At 53.7% G+C, this 26,876-nt stretch overlaps 1 long non-coding RNA gene across 2 annotated transcripts; it reads right to left on the bottom strand.

The window, feature by feature from the left end:
* Positions 1 to 143: 143 nt before the first annotated feature.
* Positions 144 to 3,290, bottom strand: LOC120592587 (uncharacterized). 2 transcript variants are annotated; one of them, XR_005650158.1, is made up of 3 exons: positions 2,824 to 3,290; positions 2,264 to 2,430; positions 144 to 195 (listed from the first exon to the last, which is right to left on the bottom strand). It is a non-coding gene; the product is annotated as an uncharacterized LOC120592587 (long non-coding RNA). The 2 variants fall into 2 exon arrangements; XR_005650159.1 differs by lacking the exon at positions 144 to 195 and adding an exon at positions 1,587 to 2,121.
* Positions 3,291 to 26,876: the final 23,586 nt, after the last annotated feature.

Raw genomic sequence — 26,876 nt, 5'->3', positions numbered from 1 at the left:
TAAGAATCTGGCCTTTCAGCACAAAATCCACATGAGACCGTTCTTGCTCCTTGAGCTCCCTGGAGACTGCGTCCTGAGTCGTCTGTCCCCGCTTCTCACGCCTTCTGGAGTAGAGACCCCTGGCCAGGAGGCAGCAGGAAGAATCCATTTGCATAAACTGGGCCTCTTCCCTGCCGCCCCACATGCTGAGAACTGCTGGGGAGAAAAGAAGAAACGTTGGTTAACGGGGAGGACCAGTTAGGGCCTTTCATTAAGATCAGAGATTTGTGAGGTCGGATCAGCTATTTGTGAGGTCAGATCAGCTGGCCAGGTGCATGACCGACTTTCTTGGCTCCTTAGAGGAAGCAAAATATTTGAGAAATAATGGAGCCCGTAGTCCTGTGAGTAAAAACCCATTTCTCTTGGGAATTAAAAAAAAAAAGTGCTGCTGATGACAAGTCCCCCGAGAGGCACTTCTTCGCTCCCGGACGGCTGGAGCGCCCGCCAGACTTGTCCCGCTGCTAAGATGCGCCCTCTTGCACATAGGTGCTTTTCAAGGCGAGGAGAGGAACATAAAAAGCCCACGGAGATGTATTTCTGGGAGGGCTGAAAACAGGAAGCCGATCGGAGCTGCGGCCGGCGAGGCACGGATGCTGGATTTGGGCGCTGTTTGCTTGTCTGGACGGAGAGCAAACGTCCATCCGGCCCACCGCTTTGCCAGCGTCCATGGAAACCAAGGTTCGCGTTGGGACTCCGCGGGCCCGGGCTATTTTTCTCAGCTCGGACTGTTTTTATATGGTTACCCTCAGTACTGCTTTCTTTTTTGGGATGTTTTTTATTTAAAAAAAACAAAACAAAACACAGCAACAACAACAAACCAGAACACCTTGATTTTGAAAAGGCACATTCACCCAAATAAGGTGCCAAGAGCATAAACAAGGTTGCTTCAGTGTTTTGTGTCAACATCCAGTGTTCCCAGCGGGCACAGAAAAGTCTGGAAACGGGAGAGGAAGGAAAAGCCTCGGTTCCTGCTCCCTGGGTGTTCGAGCGTCTCCCAGTGCCCTCCCCTGATCCCGCTCAATGACGTTCACTTCCGTGACTTCGAAGGGAGAGAACGCAGGTGGCAGAGGAAGGCGACATTCGATGTGCCAATGATGCATCATCAGGGAAGGCCGTTCAGGATGCGCTTGGGCGGAGACGGAATGGTGGGGAGGGAGAGCTCGCCTGCGCGGGGCGGTCCAGCAATCCGCGGGCGAGTGGTCAGCGTGGTCCCTTCGTGGCCTCCCGCAGCTCACGCCGTGGGCATTGGTGCCTCCAACAACCGCCGGATGAGGCTGCGGAGCTGTGCGGTGCCAGCCCATGGAGGAGCGTTCCGGGACCTTCTTCATGAACTGCGGAACATGGTTTTACCACCCAGAGAATTCCAAAAGATGCTGCGCATAGTGTGGCGTGTGGCACGGGACAGTCTTGGATTGGTTCACCCTTAGGAGCTGTCTCCGAGTCATTTTTTTTTTCTACAGCTCTCTGTGACATTCGTTTGAAAATGAGGATCAGACTATCTTCTCTGAAAAGCTTCTGTACAGCTAAAGAAACAATAAGAAAATGAAAAAGCCACCTACGGAATGGAAGCAAACGTTTGGCAACCAGACACCGAATAAGGGGTTAATAATATCCAAACTATATAAGAACTCATAAAACTCGATAACAAAATAGGTCCAATAAATAAATGAGGAGAGGTAGGAAACAGACATCTTTCCAAGGAAGACGGCCACGTGGCCAGAAGATACACGGAAAGATGCTCGACATCACTGATCGTCACGGAGATGCCAAACAAAACCACGACGAGACGCCATCTCACACCAGTTAGAATGGCTGCCATCAGGAAGACAAGGTCGTGGAGATGCGCGGATGTCTGTGCACTGTTGGTTGGGAATGAATCTGCTGCAGCCACTATGGAAACCAGTACGTAGGGTCCTCAAAAAATTAAGAGTACAACGACCATAGAACCCATAAATTCTCATTGTTTCTTCTCCTCGAATGCTGTGCAGGAAAGGCCCCAGGGCGATGCCAACTGCCGGTCTTCATGCCCTTCCATACCCTCTTCCCCTCGAATGTGGGTGGGACCTGTGGTTTGCTTCTGACCTGGAGGTACGGCACAGGTGGTGGAAGGGTGATCCCACAGCCAGCGTCCGTCTGCATTTCCCGAACCCGTCCACTCGGCAAACCTACCCCTCTTCCCTGAATGCCTCTCTCTACCCTCCCTTCCCTTCCCTGTGGCTCTTACCTGGGGCCACGGAGACGGTGCTCAAGGAGGAAGGGGCGGCCCGTAGGAGCCGGCTCCAGCGACCGCTGGTCCAGAACCGTCCACGGTCTCCTCCCACCTCTCAGCCCGCACAGCTCCCAGCTCGAGCAGAGCCTCTAGGAACCGGGTGACGTGCCAAGTCCACAGGCCTGGGGACGTAGTCAGTGACTGAGAATTAGGAGTCACCCACCTCTCATGTTGCAGACATGGAGGCTGAGACTCAGGATGGTTAGGTGCTAATTCGAGTGACTCGCTTGAAGTCACTTAGCCAATTAGCAGCAGAGCCAGAGCTGGCACCTAGATTTTCTGAGACCCCAGAGGCACCCCTAAACCTACCCACGGGGAATATTCTCCCAGGCCGTTCCCCATCACCAGTGGGGAGAAGCTATGTGATAACAGATGCTGGAGTATGCGCTGCCTCGGGACCTTGCACACTTCCTGCTGCCAGGAACGCTGTTTCGGGAAACTTCTTCTGATTCCTTCATTCTGTTCATTCCGTCTCGCCTTGAGTGAACCCTTCCCAGGGGGACAGTCCTGCTTACCTGGGGGAACCCCGGCGGGGGAGCTGGCAAGAGGCTTCGCTCTCATAGAACCAGCTGTGACGAAGCAGTTTGGGATTTCTGGGTGGAAGGGAACATATAAGCTCAAAACGTTTCTGCTAAACTCGAAGATGGGAAACCTTACGACGAAACTGCCTGCAAATTCTCTTCTGGTGGCCGAGCGGCTCTGTGTGCATCTGGGCGGCGTGCCAGGCGGGTGCAGCGCCGAGCGCTGTGCGAACGCCCCGCCGACCTCTGGTTTGTTATTGGAACTAGAGTTGATGATTCGCTTTAAACAGAACGCAGGCAAAGCTCACAATTTTGTTTTTCTTGAAATGATCTTCAGAGGTGCTTTCCAAGAAACAAGGGGAAATGAGTTGACGGTGGTGGCTCCGAGTCTGCCCAGAGGAGGCAGTCCGGGCTGAGGGGAGTCCAAGGTCACTCCCAAGGGCAAAGCCTCGCCGCGAAGGGAGGGCCAAGGCTGGGGGCGCGGGAGGGCTCTGCAGCTGCTCTGGCAGGGTCTCTGGGAGCGAACAACAGAAACGCATTCTCCCACGTGTCTGGAGGCCAACGATCTGAGATCACTGTGTCGTGGGGCCTCGATCCTTCCACGGGCTCTAGGGGAGAATCCTGGTTTCTTCCAGCCTCTGCTGGTGGACGCCACAGCGATCGTCCACTCCCGGCTGCATCGCCCCCCCCTCCTCCTTCGTCGTCATGTGGCCTCCTCTCCATCTCCGCCTGTGTCCACATCTTCTAAGGACCCCAGTCACTGGTCCAGCGAGGGCTCATCTTAACTCGCTGACATCTGAGAAAACCCTATTTCCCTGTAGGGTCACACGCACGGGGTAGGACTTCGACATAGCTTTTTGGGAGACACGATTCAACTCACAATTGGAGGGGTCCCCTCGTTCCAACGCAGATAGCGACACACACGAGCCAATGAGAAACGTCGCCTTCGATTGGAGCAAGACGTGATTTCAAAGCGTAGGATGCCTACTTCACAAACACATCCTGAGGTCCGGAGTAAGAAACTGCCAGGATTTAGGAAGCCTCCTTCATTCAAAGATTTCCAGACACACGTCACTAGGAGGCTGAACAGTGACTCTTATAAGGGGTCCCTGTCCTAATCTCCAGGACAGGTGTTGAAAGTAACACCTGTCAACATGTTACTTTCCATGGTACCAGGGACTTTACAGAGGTGAGGAAGTTAAGGATTTTAAAATGAGGTTATCCCGGACTATGGGAGTGGGTCCAATGTCATCATCACAGGGTCCTTAGAGAGGGAGGCAGGAGGGTCAGAGTCGGAGACGTGACTCTAGGAGCAGAGGTCAGAGACAGAGGGGGTTGTTGAAGATTCTACACCGCTGGCCTGGAAGGCGGAGGCGGGGGCGGGAGCCCAGGAACGCAGAAGCTTCTAGAAGCCGGAAAAGATGCGGAAGTAGCTTCTCTCCTCGGGAGGAACCGGCCTTGCCGACGCCTTGGTCTTAGTGCAGGTGCACTGCTTTCTCGCCTCGGACCAGTGACTGAGTCTTGTGTTGAGCCACGAAATGTGTGGGAATCTGTCCCAGCGGCAGCGAGAAGCTGCTGCGGTCAGTCACATAGCCCCGGTCAGTGTCCTGTGTTAATTTTACGAACGAAGCATCGGTCCATCGCTTCTGCCCACGTGTGGAAGATGCTCGGTAACTACTCGTCGGATGAACAGAGTGAGAGTTTACGCTCGGTGGACGCTAGAGCCGTGGGGCACGTCCCTGCCCTCGCGTGTGACGAGTACAGAGAAGTCGATACGAAGCGATTGATTTTACGGATAAAGTGCGCGTTGCTTACGTGCTGAGTGCTAGGACAGAAAACTCCAGGAGTGACGACGAGGGACAGCGACGGGGACCTAACTTAGGTCCTGGGGTCAGGCCAGGCCACCGGGGGAAGCACCGCTGACCTGAGGCCTGGACGTGCCTCCTCTCGGTTCCAATTTCAAAGACGGAACCTTTCTCCGGACGAGCAGGGGACCCGATTGAGCTCTCACGGTGTCCCCTTTCTTGTAATGGTCTGAGGTTGTCATTTGTTCACGGGAAAATTGTAAGGTGGACTCAGCCGGGCTCCGAGCTGGAGGTGGCGGCGCGTTTCATCTGCTGTTAGTGGAGCAAGTGGCCTTCGGTAAGTCTCCTGACCTCACGGCAGGCCATCTGCTCCCAGCCGATGAGCGGCGACCGCCCTGGCCCTCTGCGGGAATGGAGGGAAGGTGGCCGCCAGGGGACAGGAGCACCTCTGCCCTGTCCGCACAGCTTGCCTGGAGAGGGGCCGCGGTGCTTTCCGAAGCAAAGCTGGAGCGAGGGGCAGATTAACAAAGGGCGCCACCTCTGTGCCGGGAAGGGGACAGGAGCCCAGGAGAGGCCTGACCGAGGCAGACTCCCCACCCCCGGGCAGCGGGTGACAGGTCGGGTGGGCGAGGGGAACGCCAACGCTCACGGGGCTAGAGGCTCGGGGATGGCTGCCTGAGCCATCGGGGACACGGAGGAGGCCCCCTGAACTGGAGGCATGGCGGCTTCAAGCAGTGAACATTCCAGCAGGCACGGCAGAGCGGAGGTCCCCGCCCCCAGGGTCCCCTGCGGCTGGGGACACAGCCTTCTGTCTCTCCCCGCTTGTTCTCACACCCACGAGGGCCACAGCCACCGTCCTCGAGCGCTTTCTACGGGCCCAGGACTCCGTGAGAAGCCGGCCACAGCACGTCCCCTCCGTACCCTCTGTCACACAGCCCCGTCTTCTCAGACGAGCCTCAAAGGGGAGCAGCGACTCGGCCAAACTCCGCAGCAGCTGAGAGCCGAGTGCCGTCCACGTCCCCCTGAGCCCGGCTACACACTATGGCAACGCTGACCTGTGGGAGGGACGAGCGGGGGGTGGGGGGTGCTCCCCAGGCCCACAGCGCGGCACCTGCTGCTCTCCCGGCTCAGAAGGGAACTGAGCCCTGGGGGTTCGGAACTGGCTCCAGGTGCCAGCTGGTGCCCTGAGGTCGCAGGACGAGGAACAGCGGCCGCTGGAGGGGGCGCTAGGAAAGCTCCCAGGTCAAGCCACCCGCGGACCCCGGCCGCGCCCCTCGGCTGCTGGGCAGAGGCTTTGCCACAAGCGCAGACGCACGCGGGCGCCTCCTCTGGGAGAAAAGTCGCTGGGGCATGGTGGCCTTGGGGCCTGGGGTGCCAGAAAACTGTGCAGGCCACCATTTGCCACCTGTCATCCAGAAACACGGCTTCCCGCCCCGGCCCGCCCCGGCCCTCCCCGGCCCGGCCTTGTCGAGAGGCATCTCGTAGAAACTTCTGGCGCCTGAGCAACCGGGGGAAACACCCGGCCCCAGAAAGGTTCTCTCGGGAGGGAGGAGGTGGCCCCCGGCTGTGGCCATGTGACAGCGCTCGTTGCCACACACCCTGACACTGAAGGCCCCGCGTCCTCGAGTCACTCCCCCGGGGCACCCATCTGAGGCCAGGCCTTGCCCCAGGGAGGAGTGACAGCCGCCCAGCTGGTCCTTCCCGTCCTCACGCCTTCCTCTGGGGCCAGGCGGGAAGTTCCCTGGGGAGGCCGTGGGGAGGGAGGCTGTGTTCGGGGAGGCCCGAGTGAGTGCGGGGTGCCCTGCCCGCCGGAGCACCCCACCCCCCGCCCCCTGGCCTCTGTCTGAGCTTCCTTAGGCTTTCGGTTGGCCCGGAGAGGGACACGTGGCCGCTCTCCCTGTGGCCTTCGTTCTTACTGGACCTGCTTAATCAGCGCAGGACGTGGCCCGTGTGACGAAGTCTGAGGTGAAGACACTTCGGAGCGTGTGCCTGTGGCCGCTGCCGCAGGGTGGGCATGCTGGCCGTCCACGCCCGTGTCCGTGGACTTGCTCTGGAACCTTGAGCGTATTCTGTGTGTGTGACGGTGTGGGGTGGGCGGCAAGTGGCAGGAGGGTCCCAGAGCTCCCCAGAGCTCACCGCACTCTGACACCAGCTGTCGATCTGTCCATCCCCTGAAGGACAATGAGCTCCGTGAGGAAAGGGGCAACGTCCTGTTTCCCTTTGGGCCCCAGCTTCTGCGATTCTGTACGGATCCATGTTGTTTGCGTGACGGGTGAGTTATAACCAAGCTGCTGAGCAGGGTGGCGATGGGGCCGAGCCCCCAACCCCTGGGCCGCAGACCAGTGTCACCCGTGGTCTGTTAGGACCCGGGCTGCACAGCAGGACGTGAGCTGCGGGCCAGCGAAGCTTCACCTGCATCTGTAGCCGCCCCCAGCGCCAGCATCACTGCCCCAGCTCCGCCTCAGGTCGTCAGGCATTAGATGCTCGTAGGAGGATAGGTCTCTGGTGCCACGAAGGTTGGGGACCACTGCACTAAAAGCTCTTGATCTACCGGGTCCGGGTGATATGTTTCAGGGGCTGCGACGTGAGCCCTTAGAGAGACGGGGTGACTGGCTCAGGGCTCCGGCGTGGCAGAGCAAGCCATCCGCTCTTTCATTCGACCCGTGTTTATTGTGACACGTCACGCCGCCAGGGCCCCCCAGGGCCCAGGGAGACAGCAGTGAACAAAACAGACAAAAATCCCCGCTCTCATGGAGTTTCAATTCTCGCGGAGGAAAACGAAACCGTAAACAAGATAATTAACAAAATACATGGTGTGCCAGGGGCAGGAGAAGGAGCTGCAGTTTCAGAGGGAGGGCACGACGCACTCATCAAGCCTGGAGGCCAGCTGCCGGCGGACGGCGTCAGGAGCGGCCGGGTGTCGGGGTGCGGGTCGGTGTGAGTGTGTCGGGGGCAGATCACAAAGGCCCTGTAGGCTGCCCCGAGGCTCGCGCTGTCTCCTGAGGGAGCGGGGAGCCATGGGAGGGCTCTGAGCAGAGAAGTGACATCGCCTGATTCGGTTTCCGCGGTATCCTCTGGCTGGCTGCGGGACCGAGGGGGACAGGGCGGTGACGGCTCGGGCCAGGGCCAGCGCAGGATCAGGCTCTGGGTCTGTTTGGAGCGGTAGGACTGCTGCCAGATTGGACGCGAGGTGTGAGAGAAAGCCATCCTGAGCACGTGGGAAAATGAAGATGCCCCCACTGAGGCGGGGCGGCCGGGGAGGCCACTGGGAGGCTCCCTGGCGGACATGTCACAGCGCAGGTGGCAGGTGGTGAGCAGACGAGCGAGTGTGAGACCTCCGAGTCCTGAGCTGCAGCGGGAGGTCTGGGCTGCGGGGCGGACTTGGTGTCCTCGGAGTCCTAAGTACGGGATTTAAAATCCTGATGCTGGATGAGGTCACTGGGGTGGGAAGAAACCCAGGCAGGTGAGCGGCAGCCAAGGGCAGAAGGGGACAGCGGGGTGGGGGAGGACGGGGGACAACAGGAGAGGAGGGAGGGGGAGGGTTGTTTCCGGAGGAGGAGGGGTGACCCCTAAATCACACTGCTGGGAGGTCGGCTAAGACAGGACCCAGAGCCAGCCCCGTTCCAGGCGGCCCAAAGCCGCTGTGCACGGCTGGCTCCCTCGGTATCTGCCCCACGACAGGAGCCAGAGGCTGTAACCGAGAAACGCCAAGCCGATCCGTGGTCCGCTTACTCACCGTGGGGTCGCTGAACCCCACCGCTCAGGGTGCCCACGTGCTTCCGCCTCAGCAGCGGGGGCATTCCTGGAAGGGAGAAGAAGAAATTGTTCTGCAGCGCACGATATCGAATTGCCCTGGAGCGGCGGCCCCCGACTTTGTGGCACCCGGGACCGGGGACCTCTGAGCATCTGACGCCTGATGATCCGAGGCAGGGCTGAGGCGGTGATGCTGGCGCCGGGGAGCGGATGCAGATGCAGATGAAGCTTCGCTCGCTCACCGCTCACCTCCTGCTGTGCGGCCCGGTTCCTAACAGACCACGGACCTGGACCAGTTCACGTCCCAGAGGTCAGGAACCGCGCTCTTTTGAGAGAAATGTCACCCTCTAATTTCTCGCTTTGCTAAGCTAGGGTTTCCGGGTAATGGGTGAGATGTACCTGCCCTGGGATTCGACCTATGTTAGCAAACCACCGTACGGGGCGCCAGATGGAGAATAAATTCCGTGATAAATTGGCCTGAACAAGAGACGGGTTCAGCGGGAGTGACAACGAAGAGGACAGGGCCTGGGCCAGCCTCGGCTGTGGACTGGTCGTGTGCCCGCCCTTCGGTAAATCACAGGTCCCGTGTTCGGCGTCCGTTACGTGGGAATAACCCTGGTTCCTGCTGTGCCCACCTCACCGAGCAAGGACCAGGCTAAGGTGCCGCGCAGACACTTCGTCAAGCGGAAATCTGTGTGAGCGCTGAGCGCCCAGCCCGGTGCAGGGCACAGAGTAGGCACAGCAACGGGAAGCCGCTCTTGAGTATTAGTGTGCATTTTATGTGGAAACACGAAAGTGAGATTAATCTGAAACAGGACGGGGACTGAGCGAGGGGCTTGCGCACAGTGGGTGGCACCCGCTCGGTCGGGCTCCGTTCCGCAGAGGGAGGGCGCAGTCTGCTGCGGTTGGTGCCACGTATGTGGGTTTCTCCCTGCCCATCCCCCGCTCCCCGGCACCCCGGCACCCCAGCACGGCTCCGTGAAGGTTTCTCCCTCACTGCACCTCCCACCCAAGGATGCTCAGGAATTCACTGCCACTCCAGTGAGACAAAGAGCTCATCCAGCATCAACACTACCATCGCCACTAGCATCACTGTGGCCGTTAGGACGGTTGGCAAGGCAACGGGCTGGCACCACGGATAAGTTCGTCTTCTCAGTGGTTTTTCATAATGGACACTTCTGGAAATAGAAGCATCAGCCCCTGAGGAGCTTGTTCCATCAGGCCCGCCTCCGGCTGCCACCCCCTCGTCCCTTTCTCCTGTCCTAGTGGGGAGGTGACACCTGCCTCGGAAGGGGACACAGACGAAGCTCCTGGACGATGGCATCCCAAAGCGTGGTCTGGGAGTCGGAGTCCCTTTGTGTTTTTCTGACGCCGCCCCTCTTCCCACGACCCTGTGGGTCTCTCCGTTTCTGGGGTCGTTATAAATAAAGCTGCCGGGCTCGCCCCTCTGCTGCTCAGCTTTAGACACCACATTCGTTCTGGTTCTTGGGGGTGCGTCCTTCTGCTGCTCAGCCCCCCGCTAGTTAGAGATTGCTGCTGCCGTATCCACCCCCGCCTCCGTCCACGATGGCTCAAAGCGTGGCTGGGCGCGTGGCTGGGCGCGTGGCTGTCCCATGAAAGACCACACGTCCCCGTGTGCCTCGCAGCATGGCGGGGGTCCCGTGGCTAATTTCTGTAGACAGAGTTCGCGCTAGCGTAGTGTGTGCAATTTCTGGGCCTTTAAGGGAGAGGTCGGTACCGACCACCCCGGTACCTTTCTTCTCCCTCCCGCTCGTTGGAATGTGGGCCTAGTCGCGAACCGTCTGGGACTCGAGAGGAGGGCGGCACACTCCAGGCGACAGAGCGGTCCAATGGAAGGCACCGGTCTCAACTTACGAGATCTGGACCACTTACTCTTACCCTGATGTGTGGGAGAGAGGGAGAGAGATAAAGTTCTATCTCCTTTAAGCCCATTGCTGAGAGGTTCTGTTAGAACTGGCGAGCCTACCTTCCAGCTGACATGTTCTTTACGCTCTTTGACAGACTTCAGTAGATCGTAGGTGACGTGAAGACGGAGACACCTTCGGTCCAGAGAGCCTGACGCATGGCATGTGCTCAATAAACGCTCATCGAATCTATGAGGGAGTTACCGTTTCGCTCTCGTGTGCTGACCAGTGCTTTCCAGAGCCTGGGCAGCACTCGATCCACTGCTTGCTGGGCCTATGACGGCCTCCGCCATGGGCTGAGAGTGCCATGTGCCCAGGAAGTGAAAAGTCGGCGAAGACGGAACCCGTTACTCCCCACCGCTCCCCATCCTTAACTCCTGACAACTGCATTTCTATAACTTTGTCACTGCAAGAATTTTATACGAATGGAATCATACAACACATAACCTTGATTTTTTTTTGCTCAGCATAATTATCTGGAGAGTCACCGGGCTGGTGCGTGTGTCAGTAGCTTGCTCCTTTTATCGCTGAGCGGTCTTCCGTGATATGGGTGCACCCCGGCTTGTTTACCCATTCGCCTGCTGAACGGTGTCTGGTTGTTTCCAGTTTGGGGTTATCATCAATAAAGCTGCTCTACTCATTCACGTACAGGTTTTTCTGGGAACATAAGTCTTCATTTCTCACCAGCATTTGGAGTTGTCTCGGTTTGTTATTTCAGTCCTACTGTTGGGTGCGTAGTGATGTCTCACTGCGGTTTTATTTTTTTTTAATTAACCAATTAGTTAGTTAGTTTATTTATTTATTTTTAGGCGATGCAACCCTCGGTTGGCCTCACAGACGGCAAGGAACTTGTCAGCTTACGATCCCTTATTTTTTAAAAAAATTTTTACGCCTACAGCACTCACTGTGGTTTTAAATTGTATTTTCTTAATAGCGAATGATTTTGAAAATCTTCCATGTGCCCATTTGCCATCTGTACACTCTCTTCAGTCAAATTTTTTCCATGTCTTTTGAAACACATTTTCTAACTAGATCTTTTTTTCCTGTTGGGTGCTGAGAGTTCTTTATGTCCTGTAGATACCAGTCCTTATCAGATAGATGCTTCACAGATACTTTTTCCATGTCTGTACCTTATCTTTTCATTCTCTTAACAGGATCTTTCACTGAGCAAACGTTTTTTAATTTAATAAACTCTAATTTATCAATTTTTTTTTTGCCCAGCCATAGATCTCAAATATTTTCTCCTCTATTTCCCCTATTAATTTTATGGTTTTACATATAAATCCAAGATTCATTTTGAGTTAATTTTTGTATAAGGTCTGAGACTTTAGATGGACGTGGGCTATTTGTTTATTTGCTTTTGCCTGTGGATGTCAGTTCCTTAGCCCCGTTTGTGGAAAAGGCTGTCTTTCCCCCAGTGAATTGCTTTGGTACCTTTATCTGATCAGTTGGATGTTTGTGGGGATCCGTTTCTGGATTCACTATTCTGTTTCATTGGTCTGTGTATCCATCCGTTTGCTAACACCACACAGCCTTGCTTACTGTAGCTGTATGATCAGTCTTGAAATTGGGTAGACTTGCTCTTCCCACTGCATTCTTCTTTTTGAAAATTGCTTTAGAGAGTCTAGTTTCTTTGCCATTCCGTATAAACTTTATAATAATCTTGTCTACATCTAAAAAAATTTTTTGCCGAGATTTTGATAGGAAATGTACTCATCTGTATATCAGTTTGGGGAGAATCGACATTTTTACTATGTTGACTCTTCCAATCCTTGAGTATGGTATGTCTCTCCATTTATTTAAATCCTTCTTCTTTTTTTTACTCAGGATTTATTTAAATCCTTCTTTTTTTTTACGTCCTGATTTTTTTTAAAAAATCAGCATTTTAAGCAAACAAGTACTGTACGTGTTTTGGTAGATTTACACCTGAGTACTTCATCTTTTTCAAGTGACCGTAAGTAGAACTTCATTTAAAGTTTCGGTGTCTCCGCTTGCTCATTGCCGGTGTATAAAAATACGATCGAGTTTGTATATTTGTCTTTTCTTCTGCAACCTTGCTGGACTCACTCATTAGTTCTAGAGGGGTTTTCAGGGGTTGGGTTCTTTTGGCTTAAAAATTATTTGGGATTTGCTATGTATATCATCATGTGATCTGTACATAGGGAAGGTTTTCTTTCTTTTCCACACTGCAAGCCTGCCCTTCCTTTCCTTATCTTGTTGTGCTGGCTGGAACATCCCCTACAACGTTACACACGCGTGGCGAAAATGACTCTTCTCGCCTTTTCTCGATCTTAGGGGGAAAGCATTCCGTTTCGCACCATGAAAATAATGTCAGCTATAGGGATTTATAGATGATTTTTAGCAAGTGGAGAATTCTTCCTCTATTACTATTTTCCTGAGAGTTTTTCTAATGAATGGGTGTTGGATTTTCCAAAGTTGGGGGAGGGCGGTAATTCTTCTGTTATCCAAACTCCTTAGTGACATCAGTCAGTCAACGGGAATGTTAGTGATCGAGCGCCCACTGCATGCTCAGGGCTGCGCTAGGTCCTGTGAGACATCCAGGAGCTGAAAACTTCACCGTCTCCCTCAATCACTAAGGGGACACGATTTCCATCCCACAACTTAGAACATACAGTGGGTCCTCTAATAATGTTGTTTCATTCAACGTCATTTTGTTAAATGTTGATGAAAAAGAAAAAAAAAAAACAGATTCCAGGCTGGGGACACTGTCCGTGTGGAGGGTGCGTGTCCTCCCTGGGTCTGTGCGGGTTTGGGGGCCTCCGATGTCCCCCGCCATCCCACAGGCGTGCACGTGAGGTGAACTGGCGCGTCTACAACGTCCCAGCCTGAGTGAGCGTGGGTGCGTGCGAGCGTCCCGACCAGGGCTGGGTCCCACCTTTTGCCCCCCGGCCCCCCTCAACCGTGAATGGGAGCAAGTGGGTGAGAAAATGATTATCTTAGTTATTGTTATTAATAGTTCTTAAGTGTATGTACAGCTCACATTTATTTAATGTTTACTATTAGAAGTATTTTGGGTCTTTATTAGAAGTTTGGTGATTTCGTGTGTGTGTGTGTGTGTGTGTGTGTGACCAGAAATATGCCGTAGGAGCTTAACTCTTATTTGTATCGATTTGCTTCTGGTAAAAGTGGTTTCGTTATACGTCGTTTTGCTTGAAGTCACAGATGCTATCGAGATGTTGAGTGAAGACTGATATTATTGTAAGTTTGCGGCAGATTCGACACAGAAGAGACCAGTAGGTGGCCAGAGGTGGCACTCAGACTAGCCTTCGGAAACACAAGAGTAAAATCAGAGACGGAATTCGAGAACTCGAAATGAGCCTTAATTCTCTTTTCCAACGAGGACGATGGTGAGTCAGTAATTAGCAGGATGCAGCTACCTTTCGCTCTGTGGGGACAGATTTTCTCTGTGCTGTGGATTATCCCTTGCAAACGCTTAGTCCCGGCCTTCCTCCCTGTCCCCACCCAGCTGAGCATCTGGCCTCTCCTTCCGGCCATCCGTCAGCGAGTTCAGGGTTCGCAAACTAGTATTACCGTCAGCTAAAGGAAAACATAATTAAGAAGGGCAATCCGTTGTCCTTAAATCGTGTCATCTATTCCAAACTAAATATGAGCGATATTTGCATTATCTTTTGTTTGCAGATATCCACTCTGCTTCTCCTCTTAAGTATAAACAAAAATCATCTGTGTGACCAGCGGTGACACATCACATTTTTTAAGCTGTCTCTCTGACAACTCAGCTTAACTCTTGGGAACTAAGAGCAATGCCTCAGAGATCACAGACCCCAGGACATCTGATTCATTGGAGCTTTCCGTATTTTTATGCGTTTAGGCTAACGTAAAGTCATAATGTCACAGTGCTCTCATCTGCACAATTAAAGATTCTGGCACATTCCGCATGGGTCCTGCTTGTTATCGTCTTCCTAGGGGGTGGCGGATAGGCATGGATCCGGCCCCTCCGTCTCACTCTGTCCTGCTGGTGACCAGGGGTTCGTCTTCGAGGCAGATGGCCAGGGTTAAGGGTGGAATCTGAGGCCATGAGGCGGAGTGAAATTAACTGCTCCCTTCACGGGAACTGAACCCCTGACCTTCACCTCATTAGCTCGGCCCTCCAACACGGCTTCCCGGCCTCTTTTATACATCACCCCAGGGTCTTTCCATTTATCTCCAGAGGGAGCCGCGGAATTCCCCAAACCAAACTCATTTGAATTCGCGTTCATTTAAACGTTAAATATGGGCTAGGCAGGCAGCCCTTGGCAGGAGTGGAGGACGGCCCGATGTTAAAAAATCCAGCCCCCACAGCACGCTGCTCCCCAAACTCCCCGAAACACTCCGCTAACCCGCTGAGCCAAACAGCCCGGGGAGAAAGAGCCTGGATGTGAGTAGCGGGCGTGGAAGGCTTTAAATTCCGGGGGGAGCGGCCCGACCCTCCCAAACATCTGCGTTTCCCAGGCGCCGTTTCATGCAGTCAGCCGGGCGGGCGCACCCTAACTCTGCCCGGGCCCGATGGCTCCAGTCCAGCCGGCCCTGCCTCCTGCTTCTTACCCACCATGCTGCTTTGCACGGTCTTCGTTGGCTACAGAAACAATTTGTGATTTATTAAGATAATAAATTGGGCCTTGTTGCTGGCGCTTTTTCCTGGGTCAATACACAAGATTTATCCCCTTCACGTGGGCCCGGGGAGCATGCAGCTCAGGGGGTTCCAGGGCCCTCGGCCTCTGGCTTCCTTTGGAAGCAAGCGGGGTCTCAGCAGGGCCTTGCGTGGCAGCCAGCATCCCAAGTGCAATGCGGAGGAAGAAAGAATAGAAATCAGTTATCCAGCGACCATCTTCCAAACGCGTCACCGCAGCGTCCTGGTCACAGCCACAAACCTTTCTGAACGGAGGAGCAGGTTTCCTCACAGCGACAGGGCGCTGTGCGCGGGCTTCACGCTCGGAACCTCGTTTGGTCCCTGCAGCCCCTGTGGGGAATTATTACCTTCATTTTACTGACGCGTAAACAGGTTCAGAAAAATGAAGTGACTCGCCCAAGGTCACTCAGCTGGGAAATCGCGGGCGGCTTCTCGCATCCCGGCCCCTTCCTCTCGGCTCCGTTTATCATCGGCGTCCATTTGCGCTTGGCACGAAGGGTCTCGCATCTCCATTTTACAGAGCAAATCGACGCCAGATGTAATTAGACTTTTTGGCTTCTGCCTCTCTTTTTCTAATGGTGCTATGTCCCTTTCTCGTTGAAGGGCAAGGGATTATTTTGCAGACGAATTTCTGCTCTCTGAGTCCAGAATCTCTGCTGTCGTCAACAGGGCCATGGCGGGCACCGGCTCCGACAGGCTCCGCGTCCGGTGGGGGCTCGTCCGGCTGCTCCTCGGCAGGGAGGACGTCGCACGCGAAGGGTCCCCTCACCTCCACTTAAACTGCTCTCCCAGCTCTGTGGTTTCACGGCAAAGCGGTCTCCTTCCCAGCCCTGCAGGATTGACATGGTGCTTGGAACGTCCTGCAGTGCCATGCGGGGGATTGTTCTCATGCAGTGAGCTTGGGATGCACTTTCCCAGCTGGGCCCTTAGACCCACCCCTCCCCCAAAACGACTGACTTCCCCAAGGCCCACCCTAGATGGTTGGCCACCCTGTGACACCCTACCTGGGAGACGGCTGGCCTCTCCTGAAGGCCTCAACGTTCATTGTCTAGACTTTGACCGGAACTCATGGGATGGTAAGAAGCCACCGTTTGCTTTGGCTGCCCAGTGTCCACTTCCGCTCCTTAGGTTGGAGGAATTCACCATGGAGCACGGAGCGAGCACAGGGCAGCGTCTGGCTGAGTGCGGCCAGCCCTGAGCGAGCGAGAGCTGACCCCACCAGGATGCGAGCTCGTGAGGGCAGAGAGTTCTGTCTTTTTGGTTTGCGCCCGCACCCCCAGGTCTAGGACAATGCCAGCCTCCTACTAAATTAATGACCTCCTACTAAATTACTTAGAATGATTTAAGGACGCAGAGACAGTGAGGAGGGGACTGAGAGTGGCCAGCCATGCTGGAGGGAACCCGACGATCGTGGTCCCCGGGGGGCACGGGGTCGGTCCTACTTCTGGGCTTCCCTGGTTTACGTCCGTTGCCTAAGCCTGGTCCCTTAGCCTCCCCAATAATTTCATTTTCTGCTTGAGCGATCCCGAGTTGGTTTCTGAGGCATGCGACCAGGAGAGCGGACGGGCACAGATGGGACCCTGCTGAAGCGGGCCCGGCGTTTCATCTGCCTGACGTGGGCTGCGAACTTCCGAAGGCCACGGAGGTGCCAGATCTCACTGCGCGCCTCGCGACGTCTGGAGAGGTGCGTTGCGTATGACGAGCGCTCAGGTGTGTCTGCAGGATGGACTACAGTGACCTGGAAGGCCAGGCATGCAGGAGATCGGGTGTCCTGAGGACCGCCTCTGTGTGTGTTTGCACACATACACACTCACACGCACACACACGCCTTGTTCGTGAGACGCCACGTGATGCAGTGGGCCCACTGAAGCCGGAGGAAAGTCAAGGCCATGGGCCAGCTGCACGGCAGAAACCCCCCGCCCGGCCCAGCGTTCTCACCGGCGGACGGAACCCAGAAGCTACCACCGAGCCCTGCCGCCTGCGGTCCCCACCCCATGGTGCCCTGCGAGACAGAAGGAGCGGGGACTCCAGTGCAGATCGCCAGCGTGCCTTCCCGGCCGCCCGCGGATCACACAGACAGTGGCCCGGACGTGGCCTGGAGCATCCTCCTGGCGGAAGTGGTCGCCACGCTGGCAGCACTTCAGACGAGTGCAGCCTCACGCCGTACGGGGCTTATTGTTTCTAAAGCTCCAACATGTGTTCCTAGTTACTCCGAGTAAAACTCTTTCTTAATGTGGCGCTGCCCGTTCACTCACTCATCCGCTTCCTCGCTCCTCCCACGGCCCCTTCGTCATCCGTGCACCAGGCTTGCCTCTGGCTCCATTCGATGATACGAGAACTCTGAAAAGCAGGTAAAGAGTTCTCACCTGTGCACGTTCAAGAAGCGCCCCAGGATCTCCCATGGTTCGTGCACATCAGAACTTAACTAAGACCTGACACTCCGAACCCCTAACGCTGAGCGGTGGCCCCGGACACTGGTCGCTGAGAAGCACGGTGTGGGCCAGCCGCTCTCAGCTGGCCCACCTCGGTGTGAGCCATCCTCCCCAAATTCTCAAAAGAAACCAGTTTTAGTTGGAGTCACGTAACACGTCATTTAGCCGGATTTCCCCCAGGTGGGGCGTGAAGCTGAGATGTAGGGGCTGAAATACAGCATGAGCTCGACAACTCGGCGGACGGAGCTCAGAACCACCAAGGGGTGCTTCGTCCATCAAGGAAGAGAAACCTGGCTGAAAACGCGAGGGACGGCATCCTGGGACTCGAAGGGGCCGCCGGGCAGGGGCGCGGTTTTCCCGATTTGAGTGACTTTGGCTCTTTTTACAACTGCAGATTCCCAGGCCTCCCTTTCTAAAGAGTCCGCTGGGCAGGTCACGGCGGACGCCTAGGAATCTAGGCGTATTTCCAGCAGACCCCAGTGATTTTTACCATCGGGAAATGTTCGGGCCCACTCTGGGTTTGAAGGTGCTGCCTCTCGAAGTGAAGGAGCAGCTTGACGAAGCCCGGAGTAAGACGGGGCGCCGTGCCCCAAAAGTAAAGACAAAAATAGCGCGAACCTTTAAAAACCTGTGAATTGGCCCAAAGCAATTGTAGCCCAAACTCCACGATTTCCCACGACTTCCGGACAATGGCTGAGTGTGCAGGGCCCCGTGTGCACGCAGGGCCAACGGGGTCCCCGTGCCCCTGGGGACGCCGTCACAGCACGCGCGCTGTCACCGGGGCGCTGGGAGGAGCCGTTTCTCGTGCGCCCCGCTGTCCCCCAGCGTCCTAGGCTGGGTCTTCCTTGGACGGGTCCCCTTCTCCGCTCTCCCTTCTCGGAGGGCTGCTGCCACCTGCACCCCCTCCCTCGGTCCTTAGCCTCAGGTCCCTGACTCCCTTGGATCAAAGGACTCTGTTTCTTTACCTCAGGGTCTACCGATGGCCTGGCCCTGGGACTCCCCGGGGAGGCCAGAGGCCTGGGCTTGTCTGGGATGACAGAAGCTCTGTCTCCACCCCCAGCCCAACTACACCCCCAAGCAGCTGATCGCTCGCCGCCACAGTTTAGGGTTGGTGTCCCAGGAGGCCTTGAAATGCCCCAGGTTGGCTGCCGACTGGTGTGCCCAGGAGGGCACCTGGCTGCTGCTGTTGCAAGCACCACGTCCGCATAATCCCGGAAGGAAACAGAGAGCAGAGGGCCACTGTTCACTCGGCCCGCCCTGTGTGGCCCTCTGCCCACACGTCATTTCCCCCGCATCCAGAGCGGTCCTTTGAGGTAGTCACAGTTGTACCCATTTTACAGATGAGAACAGAAATTTAACGTTACGTAATTGCCACCGTCACACATCTAGCAAGAACATCAGCGTTTTAAGATCGAGGTGTAACGTGCGTGGAGAAAGCTGGGGCACGCTGCTCAGTGGGCTGTCGCGAACGTGAGCACACCCGTGCGGCCGTCACCCAAATCCAGTGTGCGAATTTTAGCCACCTTCGTCACCAAATGTTAGAGTCCTTGTTTGTGAATTTTATAAAAAGAGAATCGTACATTACCTAGCCTTTTTATGTGGCTTTTCCCTCATTCAGTATTAAGTCTATAAGGTTGATTTAATGTCATTCCAGGTACAAGTAGTTTCCCCATTTTTAATTCCATAGTATAAATATACCACCATTTATTTATACCTTCGTCTGCTGCTGGTCACTTGGGTAGATTTTAATTTGCACCTGTCACAAATGATGCTGCTTGGGACACTCTCGTATACCTTTGGTGGGTACATTTCTGCGTGGTGTATACCAGGAGTGAGACCGCTGGGTTGCAGGGCATGCGTACGCCCAGCTTTAGTCGACACCGCTAAGGGGTTTTGCCAAGGGGCTGTACCGGTTTATCCTTCTAAGACATAGTTACGTGAGTCCAGGGGATCCACATCCTCATCAACACTTGATGCTGTTGGGTTTTTTTTTTATTTTTGTCATTTCGGTGAAGGTAGTTTAGTTTGCATTTCCCTGATGACTATTGAAACTGAGCAATTTTTCAAATGTCATTGGTCATTTGGCTGTCCAACGGTCTGTTCAGTCTTTTTGCCCGTTTTTCTATTGGATTGTCTGTCTTTCTTGGTGACGTGTAAGAGTTCTCTATATTTTCTGGATAGGAGACCTTTGTCAGTCACATGAATTGAAAGTATCTTCTCTAAGGCTTTCTTTCTCACTCTTACTATTATTATTATTATTTTTCATGAAAAGAAGGTCAAAAGTTTAATGTTGTCATTTTATCAATGTTTTCTTTTGGGGTTCTGCTTTTTGTTTCTGTTATATAAAAATACAATGGACTCTTGTATATGGACAACCTTGATTGATTTACTTATTAATTCTGCTTGTCTTTTTACAAATTACTGTGTATTTTCTACATATGCAATCACGTAGTCTGTAAATAATGTTTTACTTTTTTCTTTCTAATTCTTAAAACGTTATTTCTCTGTCTTGCTTTATTGCAAAGGCTAGGACCTCCAGGACAATAAAGAACTGGAGACAGTGAGCGTCTTCTTTTATTCCCAATATTGGGGGAAAGATATCAATATTTAAACAGTGGCGTGATATTTACTAGAGGTATTTTTTTAAGATACTTCATCATATTAAGATATTTCCCCCCTATTCCTAGTTTCCTAACAGTTCTTTTTCCCTTTTACCATCACTAGGGGTTTAATTTTATCAAATGCTTTTTTTTCCTGAAGGTATTGAGCTGATAAATCATTTTCTTCTTTATTCCGTTACTGTGGTAAATTACATTGATCGATGGTTGAACATTGAGACGCTCTCACGTTCTTGGGAGAAAATCCATCTTTGTTGTGATGTATAATCCTTTTTATATGTTGCTGGATCTAGTTTGATCATATTTTGTTTAGGATGAGCTTCCACGGTCGGGAGAAACGGACGGCCCGGAATGTTCCTTCCCGGTCAGGTTTCGTTATTAAGGGAACACAACTCCTAACTCGTTTCCTCATCTTTGGAAGAGTTTGTGTAAGATGAACGCTATTTCATCCTTCGGTATTTGAGAGAATTCACTGGTGAAGCCAGCTGGTCCTAGAAGTTTCTTTGTGGGAAGATTTTTCATTGTGGATTTCATTTATTTAATAGATACTAGAATATAAATTGGTTCAGAACAGCCTCTTATCTTGTTTAATAGCTCAGGCTGAGTTGTTACGTCTTCTTTTTTCCTTCCCGATATTGATTATTTGCGCCTCATCATTTTTTAAAGAAATCAGTCTTGTCAGAGCTTATCAGTTTTATTAGCCTCTTTAAAAGGCAATTTTGGGCGTTGTTGGTTTTCTTTGTCGTATTATTGTTTTTTACTTCGTTAATTCCTGCTGCTTGTTATTTCCATCCTTGTATTATTATCTCAAGGTTTAATTGGCTGTTTTTTCCTAAAGTCTTAAGATGGAAACTTGGTTCATTGTTTCTTCATCTTTCTTTTCCAATGACGCGTTTAAGGCTATAAATTTCTCTTAAGCATGTTTCGACCGCATGCCATACGTTTTGTTAAGTTTTTGTTTGACTACCTTTCCATTAAAATATTTTCTAACGTCCGCTGTGATTTTTACATCGTCTCATGGGTTGTTTAGAAATGTCTTGCTCGTTTTACATTACATCGATCCGATCGAGGACTGAGCTCTTTAAAGATGGTTCAGGCTTTCTGCAGACCGACGTGGACCCTTCCTTGGGGGGCAGTGCCAGCTGAACGCCAGCCCTTCCTCCCTGCTGGACCCCGAATTCCTGTCCTGCCACCGCAGCCCCATAAGACTCCCCGGAGCCCTACTCAGCTTCCCAGCTTCCCAGCTCCTCAGCCGTCTCCTGGGAACCCACAAGTGCCAAGGGGAGGAATGGCTGAAACTCACCCTCTGCTCACACCTCAGTGCTGGAGTCTTAGCTCCTTAGTTTCCGCCCGCATCGATAGTTCTTCGATGGCTTCAACTTGATTAGAAAGAAATCTTGTCCACATTACCCGGTGTTCTCGACAAGAAGGCAGTCCGCCCTACCACCAGAAAAACGTCTGAGCCAGGTTTGGGCACGGGTCGGCGCACGCCCGGACCCACACCGAAAGCCGCCCGGTGGCAGCTGGAGCCATTGTGGGGAGCGGTGGGGACCAAGTGTGAGCTCAGAAGGATCGTTGAGCCATCCCCGCTGCCCAGCTCCTCCTTCGTCTTCCTCGCGTTCCGGATTTAGGCCTTCGAGTTAAAGATTGCCGTTGATCTAAACCGTTTTAAATGTGCTACATACACAATTTCTAATTTCTTGATGAAATGAATCTTTTCGGGTCACTTACATTCCGATGGTTGTTCACAGGGCCTCTGAGACCCCGGCTGCTTCTTCCCCAAGTTCATCCTTTCCTGGTCTGAAACCAGTACGCGGGGTGAGCAAAAGCAGAATCGAACTGTCCTGTAATTCTTCGTGTCTCTGGGGAGCCTTGGCCGGCCCCGGAGTGGGTTCGCAGAAGCCGTTCGTAAGGCTCTCCCACAGCAGCTCCTTTCGGTCAGTGGGAACGCCAACACTGGCCACATCTCCCTTTTTCCTTTGGCTTCCAGGAAGCTCAGAGTGTAGAGCTAAATTTACAGTTTAACTCTATCAACTACATCCATGTGTAGAGACCGAACGTGACTTTCTCTCCCAGCGTGAACTTACCCATCTCCGTTTTCTCCCCCCAGCTTTGCATTTTCTTTATTTTTATATATTTCACCATATTATTGTCCCTCTCTGTGTGTGTGTCTTTATACGAAACTTGAGTTACTTCGATTCTGTCCATCTATGTAACCTCTTGCAGTTTTTATTTGTTTTTGAAAACTTTCAACTGCGCAGACATTTAAAAGAAGGGATCCTGGAGGAACAAAGATACGGGCACGATTGCGAGTTCTTTCCATTTTTTACAATTTCTAGAGTTCATTGTGAAATTAGACTTTTATGAATCTTTGCCATACATAGTCTGTTCAAAATTTTTCATAACGATATCTTTTCCTTCGTGTGAAAGACATTTTTTCAAAATTAAAATTAACAAACAGTATTCTTTGATTAAGCAGGGGCAAAGGGAGATGGACAAATCTGTCCATACTTTCCACCGAGCGTGAAAATATGAAGATCGATTTTTACAAAGTCATGGCCAGATTAAAGGAATTAAGTGTTGAAAACAGAACCTATAATGTTATTACTCACTATTGCAATAGACCAATATGTAGATATGTTTTCCCTCTTTTTCAAAAATACATTCATGTGACTAAAATGTAATTAATGTGGTTAAAAGTACTAATCCGTTACATTTTTGGATACTGTAATAGTTATTGTATTTTTTATTTTTTGACAGCATGACCATCTACTGAAAGGTCAGAAAAAGACATTTCACCATCTGCTCTTCCTTTCCATCCATTATTCTTGTTGTTGTGGTTATGACTTTTACTAAAAATAATGCCGTCATGTGAGACTGGGGTGACAAAGTATCCTCTCTGGGGTCAACCCGTGAGGCACGAACTGGGCGCCGCAGGTGCCCGCCTACGAGGCGCCCGCGGGCCGCAGCCTGGTGCCGGTTCGCTGCCCACGCCCCTCCCCGGCCCAGCCCCTTTTCACCGTGGGGTGGCAAAGCAGGTCACCTCACCTCGGCGTCTTTCCTTGAACAACCCAGATAATAATGCTTCCCGAATAAAGAGCGGGTCTTGTTTAACCCCTCGGAGCTCCTCAGATGGCGCCCCGAAGCGCCCAGGGCCCCACGGGCTGCGGTCAGGTGTCTGGGATGTGTGCCACAGGGCGTGGGAGCTGGGAACCATCGTGAGCCCGGACTGTCTTACAGGACGGAAAGGAGCCGCGGTTTGAGTGGCCTGGGCCTCAGCTGACACTCCCGTTTTATTTCTTCCTGAGTCCGAGATGAGTAAGTGAGACCCGGCCCAGTTACAGGTGAGGGGGCTCAGCCGCACTGCCAGGGGTGGGGGTCAGGTGGGGGCGTGCACGGCGCAGCAGGCTCCCGGGGGTCAGGTGCTCCGGGTCAGGCCCCACCAGCCAGGGCTGGGTGACTGCTGTGCAGAGGGGGAAATCAATAGCTGTCCTATATTGAGTCCTACTAGATGCCAAGAACTGTGCTAGGAATGTTTTTCTCTTCTAAACCCTCAAGACAACTGTATTAAACTCTATTAATATTCCAAAACCAAAAGCAAACCAAAAACACCCACTAAACTACACATTTTCGCCATAATGGAGACCCATCGGTTTGGGCCGGAGCAGGCAGTTTTGGCCCGGGGCCTCCTCACTGATCCCGAGGCTCTGAGACCACCCAGTGTGGGGCTGCAAACTGTGACAGGGGGGCCCTCTTGGCTCCTTCTGATCCGGACCGCAGAACCGGCCCCCGGCTACCCGCAGCTGCCGCCTCAGGGGGCCTGAGCTGGGCCTCGCCTGGCCTCGCCTGGCCTCGCAGACTTTTACCCAGAGCCCTCGGATCCTGTTTGCCTAATGAAATAAAAACCCCAGGGGGCTGGCTCGGCTGGCCGCTGGGTGACAGCCAACGGGAGGGTGTCGGTTGTGTCTTCTGCGAGCTGGCTGTGAACTGGGGGTGCATGGGTGGTGGTCACGAGCCCGCATCCTGCATCCGAGGAGAGAGGGCAGGTTCTCTGCTCCGGCCTCTCCGGGCAGGGGAGGACTGTGTACGTGCACAGAATGGACCGGGGAGCACGGTGCTGAAGAATTTCCCTTGGCGAGAGAAGGTGGGGCATCTATAAGATGCTGCCTGTGCCATGGCCGCCAGTGGCTTCTCGAGGTGGAAGCTTCTGGAACCCCAGGTGACAGATCTGCGGTGTGGATCACTGGGAAACATGCTTAGCTGAACTAGCACTGCAGTGTGTGTGTGTGTGTATGAGAGAGAGAGAGAGAGAGAGAGATCTGTTGCTAGGGAAACCCTGGAGAGGAGCAAACGTTTGGATGCTGTGCTCCCTGGGTGTCTGCGTGCTGCATGCTGCTTGCATACAAAAGGAGTGACCCAGAGGGCCTCGGGCTGACCTGCTCCCGCGGGAGCTGGTGCTTAGGGCAGGGTGCAAGCCGCCGGTTTATAGAGGCACCGAACAACATGAGCTACACGATCCACCAAACCCCAGACGTTTCTTGCCAGATGCCTTTCTTCTAGATTTTGAACTTGTGTTTCAAAAGCAATTTTATTAAAATGGCTTAGCCCCCTCCCTCCTGATCCATGGAGGTCGCCCCGACGGTCATTCACTAAGGCCTCTGAGCCAGACGCTGGCCTGACGCCGCACCCCACCGAGGGTGTGGCAGACCAGAATTGGGCTGGCGCTCTTAGGGGAGGGGCTGGCTCCCTGCAAGGAAGCGGGCGTGTGGCTCTGCCATCCCCTGGCTGAGGTCTCGAGGCAGATAATTTTGCAACTTTCTATTCCCAATCGAGCCAGCATTGTTTGTTACTAGGGGACAAGTCATAAAAGTTCAGAAACTGGAACCGTGTCCCGTGTTGTCCTAATGTCTCGAGAGAGCTGTGGACCTCCCTCTAAACGTGTCCTGAGTGCCTGCTGGAATGAATGGATGGATGAGCGAGCTCAGTGTGTTGGCCGTTAGCAATTCAGTAGTTTCCTGCCACCCCCACGACCTCCACGAGGAGCCTCTGGAAGTTCCCTGCAAAGAACTTGGGACTTTGTGCTTATAATGTCTCCCTCCATGAACCTATGACTTGTCCCGACTCCAGTGTATGAGAGGAAGAAAAAAACGCCCCCAACTCAGGGAAGAACCCAGTGTAGGAAGGTTCTGCTGCCCCAGATTTCGGGAAAACCGCTGGTCTGGTTCATTCGCTATGGCGACTTCTTTACTCACAGGACCAGCGCTGCCTGTGTAGTTAGTTTGCTCTGAGACGCTCCTTTCGAGCAGGCCAGCCGCTCGGCGTTCCCGGCTTGCAATGTGGAGGGCAGATGTGGTGTCCCCTTGCAACACACTTGGTGGTGGGCAACATAATCCAAGGGCGAACCCCCACGAAACCAAACTGCTTTCAACTTTCCAGGTCTGAGGGCCCATCTGGATGCCTCATCGGGATCCCAGGACATCTGGGGACCAGCGGTGGAGGGAACTTGCTTATGCTGGGTGCCCGTTGTGCTAAGCCCATTCCCATCTGCTACTTCCCGTGGACCCCGCAGCGACCCTGCCGGAGGGGAATTATTATTCCTTTCCTACGGGTGACAAAACGGAAGCTCAGAGAGGCCGAGTTACTTGGCCAAGGTCACACAGATGGGAGGCTCTCGTCCCCGAATCCGAATCAAGACAACGACGTTGTTGGGGGTGGTCTGGGAGCCTTTCGTGGAAGAATCATCTCCAGCAGCCCCTTTTCTCCACGACCCCCAAATAAATACTCAGCCTAAGCGAGAAGAGCACGTAGGAGACAATGTGTGGCTTCCACGTGTGTTCGGCGGACACCTCCCTTTCGACGAGGGTGCCGTCCGAGCCCCGTCTACACAGAAGGCTGGAATCCACCCTAAATCAAGATTTGTCTGGCTCCAAAGACCACGTTCTTCCCTACACAACCAGGACGCCTGTGCCCTTGGATTCCTACAAGGAGGACCTTTGTTTTCTTGAAAAATTTCCCCGGAAGCACCAGTTTCCGTCATGGAGCCTGCACCCCAGGACCAGGGTGACAGGCGGCTCCCAGGAAGCACCCTGCCCTCCGGCGGCCCTCCTCAGCGGTCACCTCCCTTCTTTGTCCTTGCCGGGCCTCCCCCGGGTCATCCCAGATCCAGCTCGGCCCTGACTCCCCTCGTCCTTCAGGGGGCAGCCCCCACGCCCCGCCTTCCAGTCCTTGCAAAAGTCGCCTGCGTCGGGGGCTCCTGCGTGCCCCAGGGCTGGGTCGGCAAGATGCGCTGTTCCTCCCGTGGTTTCCTCTCGAATTTGCAGTTGAAAACCACCACCACGAAAGTGGCTTCCACAACCCGCTGAAGCAGGCACTTGCACAACGAGGTTGGGGACAGTTTTGGGGGGAACGGGAGGGGGCGGCTGCGTTCTTACAGCACTTGTGAGATTCATTTTGGTGAAGAAAGAAAGTCTGACCAGGTCCTCTCTGACTTGGGGAGAAGGCAGCGTTTCCGGGAGCCATTTCTAGCTTATAAACCAGCCCTTGGTCCCCCACCCGCACAGCTCACGACCACCCCACTGCCCTCGGCCCCAGGCGGAGGTGGACACCTTCCGATTCCCCTTCGCTTTGTCAGATGCCCGGGATTTTGCGCAGCTTAGTGTCAAGGTTAGGCACACGGACCCTGGAGTCAGAAGTCAGACTCAGTGTTCAAACCCCAGTGGCGTCGCAGACTTGGGCGTGTTATCGAACCCGCTTCCTCACTGGAAAGCGGGCGACAGGAACGGCACCCGCCTGGCCGCATCATCGTAGGGTCCACTGAGTTCACGCCCATAGAACGTTTAGAATGTGCCGGGCACCGTCTGCGCCGG

This window comes from Pteropus medius, unplaced genomic scaffold (genome assembly GCF_902729225.1).
Source record: "Pteropus medius unplaced genomic scaffold, Ma_sr-lr_union100, whole genome shotgun sequence".
NCBI classification, from domain to species: Eukaryota; Metazoa; Chordata; class Mammalia; order Chiroptera; family Pteropodidae; genus Pteropus; species Pteropus medius.
Note: the sequence above shows the minus strand (reverse complement) of the source record. Positions and strands in the feature narration are given on the sequence as shown.